This window comes from Abrus precatorius, unplaced genomic scaffold, assembly GCF_003935025.1.
Source record: "Abrus precatorius isolate BTA unplaced genomic scaffold, Abrus_2018 Scaffold10, whole genome shotgun sequence".
Lineage (NCBI taxonomy): Eukaryota > Viridiplantae > Streptophyta > Magnoliopsida > Fabales > Fabaceae > Abrus > Abrus precatorius.
The window spans coordinates 14,996,475-15,004,736 of NW_020874292.1; positions in this window are offsets into that span (position 1 = coordinate 14,996,475).

Genomic DNA, 8,262 nt, shown 5'->3' on the forward strand with positions numbered 1-8,262 from the left:
AATTAGTTGTTTTGACATAGTTTATAATACACAATGTTTAAATAATTTACATTTTGGTAGAATTTGCTTATAACTTTTTTATTTACAGGTTTTACTTCATCATTTATATCTTTATAAGTTGTTGCTTTAATTTCTAATTCATTTTAAACTTGTATTTTAATTTCTTCTTGAAATGGATTTATTTCGTTATGTTCTAAATATTCATAAAATATTGTTCTAAATTCTTCGACCTCTTAATTTTTTAATGTTTCATTGTAGTTATCATTAAAATCTTTTCTTGTCCAATCTTTATTTATTTTTAAAAAAATTATCTATTAAATGACTTAAAACCCTTCTAAATAATTTTTTTTTATGACCATCTATTCATTGTTAGTCTAATATTATATTATTTTCTTTTTGTGTAATTTTTTTATTTGAATACTGTATATTTTTTTCTTGATCAATTATATTCTTTGACTGACAATTTTTTGAAATTTTACTTATTATTTCTTGATGACTAAAATCTAATCTGGGTAAAATTTTAGAAAAAAATTATAAAAGAAAAATTAATATAAAAATAAATCTTTTTTTATAAATTAAAAACAACTTATTATTATTTAGTTTTTAAAAAGTTTTCTTATTTATCTTTTCTAAAATTTGATAAGTTATTTATTATTATTATTTTATACTTTTTTTTTTCATTGGCCATTTTAGACTCTAGCATTTAAAATTTTCTAAGATTTGTGTCTACTAAAATGGTTTCATCTTTTGGTGATGATCTCATAGCTTTAAAACTATAATTAATTTTATTATTTGAAACAAACTTATTTTGTCATCTAAAATTTTATAAAGAGAATTTATATATATTTAGATGTGGTGAGTGAATGTATTATTGAAGATTTTTTCATAAACAAGGACTTGAACCTAAGACCTTGCTTAAATAATCTCAACCACTTACTATTCGAATAAACCTCTATTGGTGATGATTTCTTTATTTTTAGATATTGGATAATAATCTTAAGAAATTTGTCTTATTATTATTTTGTTATCTTTTCTTCAATTTAGATCACTTAAAATTCATAGTAAAATAGCCATTTTAACCTCTCTCTTTTTTTCAGGCTTTGTTTGACTTATTTTGTTAATTTTTTTTTTTGTTTACTTTAACATAAATTCTTTATTTAATATCTAAAATACAAGTGATAAATCAAAGATATAAATATTAAAGTAACTATTTTTCATATTAAATAATAATGTAGATGAAAAAAGTAATCTAAAAATTAGAAATATAAATAAAAATTAAAACTAGTAAAAGATTTAGAAAGTAAATAATAGACATTTTGTAAATTATGAGTAGATCCTAATTTATACGAAAAACTTAAAATTAAGAGATAATTATAAATAATTAACTAAATACATAAAAAATTAAGTAGTTTAATTTTGAATATATTTTTTAAAATTTTATTTATGAATATAACTAATAATTATCATATAAATAAATTTTTTAAAAGAAATTAAAACTTATTAAAGCTGATATTTAAAAGGATCTTAATATATAATAGTTTAACAATATTATTTAGTTTTGAACACATTAAATTTAATTTTGAATGAATATAAAAAAATTGTCCCTTAAAGAGTAAAAATATCTTTATATGTAAGAGCAATGGTTCAAATTTATAATTTAAAATGATTAGTTTAAAAAAATTATTTAATAATGGTATTTTTAAAAAAAGTTAAAAATTCATTTTAAAGCATATATTTAAAATTTTAACAAACGTTATAAAGATTCATTTTTCATGTTTTTTTAATTAAATTATATTTTATTTAAGATTTATATTTAAAGTTGGCTAAATAGACTACTTGGCACATTGAAAATAGGCTTCATTGAGTTGAATTGAAAATGTCTAAATGTAATTTGAGCTCACAGAAAAAACATTTGTAATGGACAAAAATTGATTTTTTTTAAAGCTTTCGCCAGTGTTTGCATACTTAACCCACATCGAATTTGATAAAAAAACTTGAATTTAATTTGGCTTCAAAATTTAAAATACAAACCTTACATTTTATCAGACAAATTTGGGCTGGGATTGGCCATTTTGCTAGCTTTGTTTATTTCTCATGTTAATTTTATTTATAGTAATTTTAAAATATTTGTATTCACTTATTTGTGTCACATCAAACACCTCTATCGTCATCCTCCACTTGGCCTTGAGGAACTTGCAGGTGAATAAAGTGATAGCCAAAATCAAATAATGCTTGGCGACAATCTACTGCTACCATTCATGCTTCCTATCACACAAAGCACGTAAATTGATAAGTTAAATGGTAGTTTAATATTTAATTTTTTCTTTTATTTGTTGATTTATATAAATATTTTTTAATTATAATGTTGTAATGTATGTTTATGATTATTTATTCTTTATTTTATTTATGAAATTATATTGAATAAATAATTTATCTATATCAATATATCTCTACAAAATTCACTAAAAATCATCATTCAATATTTCATATATTTATATTTAAATAAATTTATTATTTATAATATAAATTATAATTAATTCATAATTATTAAAAATCATAAAATATAACTAAAAATTGATTATATTTAATTCTTGCAAACTATTTGATAGTCATCAAATTTTAAAAACAAATAAAATTGTGGATTGTGTTTAAGAAATTTTTTTTAGAATTGGTTTTACATAAAAAAAAATCATATTTATGGCCACAAAATGTTAGAAAGTGAAAACAAATTATTGTCTTGAAATATATTTAATAAAAAATTATTGAAATTGATTGTATATAAAAATGAAAAAACTAACTGTAGAATGTTAAAAACGGACAAAGTGCATTAATTATCTTAACTTTTTGTTTTAATTAATTTATTAAATTAATATCTTATAAAAATGTTTATTAAAAATTAAAATATATTTAAAAACTTAAGCGATTTATACATGTAACAATTAGTACTTACACTTACAGAAATCTTATTTTGTATATAATTTTTTAAAAAAAATATACAACCATCAATGATCCATAATTAGTAAATCAATTACATTTTAATGTGATAAATTAAACCTAAATATAAAATTCATGCATTATCAATAAATATTGAAATAAATAATTATAATACAAATAAAAAATAAATTTTATTAGATTAATTATTTTTCTTTTATTATATCACTAAATAGGTCTTAAAATGGTTATAAGAATAATTTCATTTTTACCTATATAAATTTTTTTTATTTACAAGGATGTTAGTACTTAAACGTTTTTCCTATTACTTTTTTATTTTTGTATTTTACAATGATGCTAGCTTTCAAGAGTTAATCTAAATAAGTAAGTGCATATATTTTTTTAAGTTGATATTTTTAATAAATTATTTATTTTTATATATATTTTTTTAAAAAATACATAATCTAATAAATATTAATCTATTTATTTTCATTTTTTCTTTTTCTTAGTTACGTGCCAATATGATTATTTATAACCAAATAACCTACAATAACATAAGTTTATATTATATTAATTTAACTCATTTAGTTTATATATGTTCATATTTTTAAATTTATAAAAGAAAATATTTATAAAATTTTCAAAATAATATTAAAAATAATAAAAGTTTATTTATAAATATTTTTTATATATTTTTAATAGATTTTAAATGTATTAGTGATGATAAAAAAATTATACATAATAAAAAAATTAATATTATTAAGTTTTATTGAGGTTACAGTATATAAAACCTTATAGTAGGATAATAGATCTGATAACGATCATGTATAGTTTTTCTAATTAATCTAGTTATAATATCTAAATCAATTCATTTTTTTTAACCAAGTTATTTTGATAAGATTCATATGTGAATCTAATTTATATTGATCACATATAATTATTAATTATATCTAAGTAAGTATATGTTTTATATTGATAATATTTGATAAATTTATTTATTTTATTTTTCTTTTATTTTAAAAGAAAGATATTTTTCAATATAGATCAATGAATTTTTTCAATAATAATTAATGTCCAATGACTTTTTATAACAACTTTTATTTAAGTTAATTATTTTTCCTTTAATTACATATTTTTTTAAAATGTTGTTTTATCATTTAATTATCATATAGTTAAATTTTTTACGAATAAATCTTAAAAATAATAAATGATTATTAAATTTAATTAAAAAAAATGCAAAACCTAAATTAATAATAGAAGAGAGTATTTTATAATATTTTTAATGTAATTATATCTGAGACATACTTATTTCACAATAATTCTTTCTTAACTGTCATCTCAATTTTCATGGTGAGTTTAGGGATAAAATTAAAAAAAAATATAATCACAATTCTTAATATAACACACCATAATAACATACATATTATGCTTTAAAGGCATCATGTTCATAGTGTATAATAAATTATTACAAACATTCTACACGTTTATTAATTATTTAAATATTCTACTAATAAAAAAAAGAAAGTGATTAGAAAAATTTTAAACACATAATATATATAAAGATAAAACTTCTTCTTTGTACTTAATCCCTTCCTTAATCATCTAGTTTATGGAATAATCAAGGGAGAACATTCTTCACTTTACTAAATTCTTAGTTTACGGAAAAATCAAATAATATAGAAAATATTAATTGAACATAAGCAATAACAATTCATTCATATAATATTTCATCCAAAAGTCACTAAGGCATAATAGTTCATACTTAACCAGATCCAATTATACCATCCTTAAATTCACACCACTTTGATTATTTCCATTTCGATGGATCCATCATTTATCAGTACTTTTGGTACTCATAGGCCCTTAAATCGCTATTAACATATTTTTCTTAGTTATAAAGGACTTACGCCAACATTAGATAGTCGTTAGTTAGTCACCATACACAGATACAACGTGTGTTATACAACCCTCATAGTAAAGGTATAGTTAGGAGTTTAGTCAAGAAATAAATGTGAGGCATGTGAATGCTTTCACTTTTAACCGTGTACACATCAGCGAACAACATTCATCACCCTTATTTCTCTCAAATTTCAACAATCGACTTCAAACATTATACCTCCAGTATATCTCTATAACTATTTATACAGAAACTTAATAGTGGCATACACTAAGATCATATTGGTTACACCAATCAATATTGTCATAATATATGTATTATAATCACATCCGTCGATGTATTACAATATATATATATATATATATATATATATATATATATAATTACACTAATCAGTTTTATTTACGACGTACTTAGTCACCCTTTTTATTTTGCTTACATTTTCTCAGCAATTCTCAAATATTCACACCAATTCCTTTCATTACTATTCACTAATAATCATTTTCCTTCATCTCTTTCTCATCATTTAGTTAAATAAAACGTGTCTAAGGTCACACATATCCAGACTTAGTCTAATTCTCATATACATAATAAAATATATTTCATCATTCAAGAGCGGTCAAATACTCTTCATCAATCTTATACAAACAACCTAAATTCTCATTTGAACATATTTATGACCCATTTAGACCCACTACTATGCCCAAAACATTTGGGCTTTTTAGGTTAGATCTTCAGGTTGACTCAAAATTCCTTTTTCCTCCAAATTACTTCACACCCATTTGGAATTTGTTTTATCTCTACATTTCATTTTCAAATGTCATTGCTGAATTCATCAATTGTAGGCGTGATAAGGGACCCATAGCTCGCATGCTTCACACCCTCTCTCAAATATCATCCCTCAAGCATGGATGAAATACTCAAAATATTGGTTGTCTGATGTAACACCCTCAACTTTATTACTCTTAGATAGGAAAAATAGAAATTTGGATAAAGGATATCTTGCCCAAGCGAGATAGATCTCGCTTAAGCGACGTAATATTTTCTAATAGAGAACGTTCTGGAACCCCTTGCTCAAGCAAGAATGAGATAACATTGGCCCAATTTTCCTTTCGCCCAGGCGAGAAAGGAATCTCGCTCAGGTTAGGAGCAGCTAGCTCAAGCGAGATAGAGCTCACTCAGGCAAGGAGTCGCAGGGAAGATAGTTGCTCTTTGGACTCAATTTCGCTTAGGCGAGATTGTATCTCGCTCAGGCGAGAGTATTCTCGCTCAAGTGAGAATATCAGAAAAATGGGTAGTCTCGCTATCTAGTTGTCTCGCTCAGGCGAGGAAGGCTCACCCAGGCCAGAATGAAAGCTCGTTCAAGCAAGAATTGTATCGCTCAAGCGAGATCGCGCGAGTTTAGTGGGATATTTAAGAGATCTCAACTTCAAAAATGTTTATTTCTCATCAAACGACATTCTCTCTAGATTTTCTTTGTTTTCTCTCCTTTCTCTCTCTAGAAAGAACTCTCTTGGGCTTCGAATCTCTTCTAGATTCGAGCTCAAACATTGACTCCATTCAGATCCAAGTAAGTTCTCAGAGCTCAGATATCTATTTAACTGCTTTTCTTCGGTTCTCTTCTCATAATAGAACATTCATCTTGAAATATTTAGGAAACCTCATCTTTCGGAAGATATCTTTGTTGATACCATGAAATTCCTTCGTAAATCTCTCCGAGAAATAGTTTTTGAGAAACTGTTACAAGGTAAGGGGAGTATTTTCTAGCTTTAGTTATATATACCTGGTAACAGTATATATATATATATAGTGGTTCTACGAGAAATCTGAGTAACCCACTTAGTAAGTATCTATAATTTTTGATGATATCGTATGATAAAAATATATTTTTGGTAAAAAGAAAAGTTTTGAGTTATTTAAAATTAATGAAATCGGATTCTTAGAGAAAACTATGGGTTAGAATAACATTAAGAAAATTTAAGACTAAGTTACTTAGAATGTACATGGGTTAATTAATAAAAGACACAAAGTATTGAACTTTAGGATATAAGACCATATTGAGATTGTACAATTTGGACTGAGTCCGAATGTATCCGACCTTCAGCATAATGTTTGATTGTATGTTATGAGATTTGTGGTAATTTCTATGTTAGATTGATATATTGTACTGATTTTATGGTGTGATATAGTATGATAACTTTCTATGTTATGCTGACATGATACAATAAGTATAGATATGATTTGATAACTGAAAGATATTTGAATTGGGTAAATTCATATGAATGGTTGAAGTATTGATTGATATTGAAAGTATATGATATATGATAGAGAAAGAATGAGATACATGATTATGATGCGTCGGTCAAAATAACTTGAAAAGGGTAATGACGATACATATTATAGTACATTTAAAAATGTGTTATAATATCTATTGTGATCCATGAATTTATATAAATTGTAACCCGCGTATTATGACATGCTAATTGATAGAATGGATGTGGAAATGAGAATGTTGAAAAAGAGAAAGAAAATGAGTATAGATAGTATAGCGATACACTGGAGTATAGAGTCTAGAGAAGATTTGAAAATTTTTGGAGAAATAAGGATGGTGAATGTTAACGATAAATGGGTGCACAATAATTTATTGAAAAATAGACATTCACATGCCACACCCTCATTTCTTGACAAAGCTCCTAACTATACCTTTGCTAAAAGGGGCTAGGGCGGCACACGTGTATCCGTGATATTGCGGCCAACCAATAGCTATCTATGTTAGGAAATCCTCAAGGGATCCCAAGGGCAATTGTTATGAAAGTGTCATAGATGTGAAATAATATAGAATTTGTATAATTATGATATATGTATTGTAACAAATCAATTTATGTTGTTATGATATGGGTGTCATAGTACATTAATGGGTGTGACTGAGACACATGTATCGTGACATATGAATTGAGACGAAATTATATATATATATAATAACATGTATGTTAATATAGAAATATATGTTTAGTGAATGAAGTATTGTATATGCTCTGATTGATGATTGTCTTATTGTATGTGTTTGGATGTGATGATTATAAATATGGACCATACATTATTGATAATGAATTAGAATAGAATATTAAGCAATAACTTAGTTTCTTTTAAAATAATTTAGAATAAAAGCAATTTAGTGGGGTGGAAAATACTCACCCTTACTGAAATGTTTCAGGTAATGAAAGAGAAGAAATGGAGATCGGTGATTCGTTCTAGGGTCATACTCGGCAAGGATTCCATTTATGTATTTTATTCCTTGATAGTGAAAGGTTTTGTTGAGAGACTTTGTAAAGTTGACAAATTGTATTAATTTGTATTCTTATATTGTATTATTTATTCAAACCTGTACAATTTCTTACCAAATTTCTTGTTTATATTTTTAATAATGTAAATAC